We start from the raw sequence: 269 nt of genomic DNA, 5'->3' as shown, positions 1-269 counted from the left end.
CATATCATATTTCTCACAAATGCTTTTCAAACCAACAAATTTGAAATGGCCTTTAATATCAGAAAAAAATGAAGACTTTCATATCTCAGAGGACTCAAAATATCTTCTTCAAATGGAGATGTTAATTAGCTTGACCATCAAAACGGTTGTTGCTGATTTACTCTCCGTTGGCGTTCTTTAGATTGCTAGTTAAGCCGTTTGCGTTCATTTCACTTTCTTTGATGCTGAGTTCCGTTGTGTTGGACATATTAAGGAGTTAAGTAATTTGA

Source organism: Penaeus monodon, chromosome 28 (assembly GCF_015228065.2).
Source record: "Penaeus monodon isolate SGIC_2016 chromosome 28, NSTDA_Pmon_1, whole genome shotgun sequence".
NCBI classification, from domain to species: domain Eukaryota; kingdom Metazoa; phylum Arthropoda; class Malacostraca; order Decapoda; family Penaeidae; genus Penaeus; species Penaeus monodon.
The sequence above is the reverse complement of the archived record's forward strand: the minus strand, read 5'-3'. Positions refer to the sequence as shown.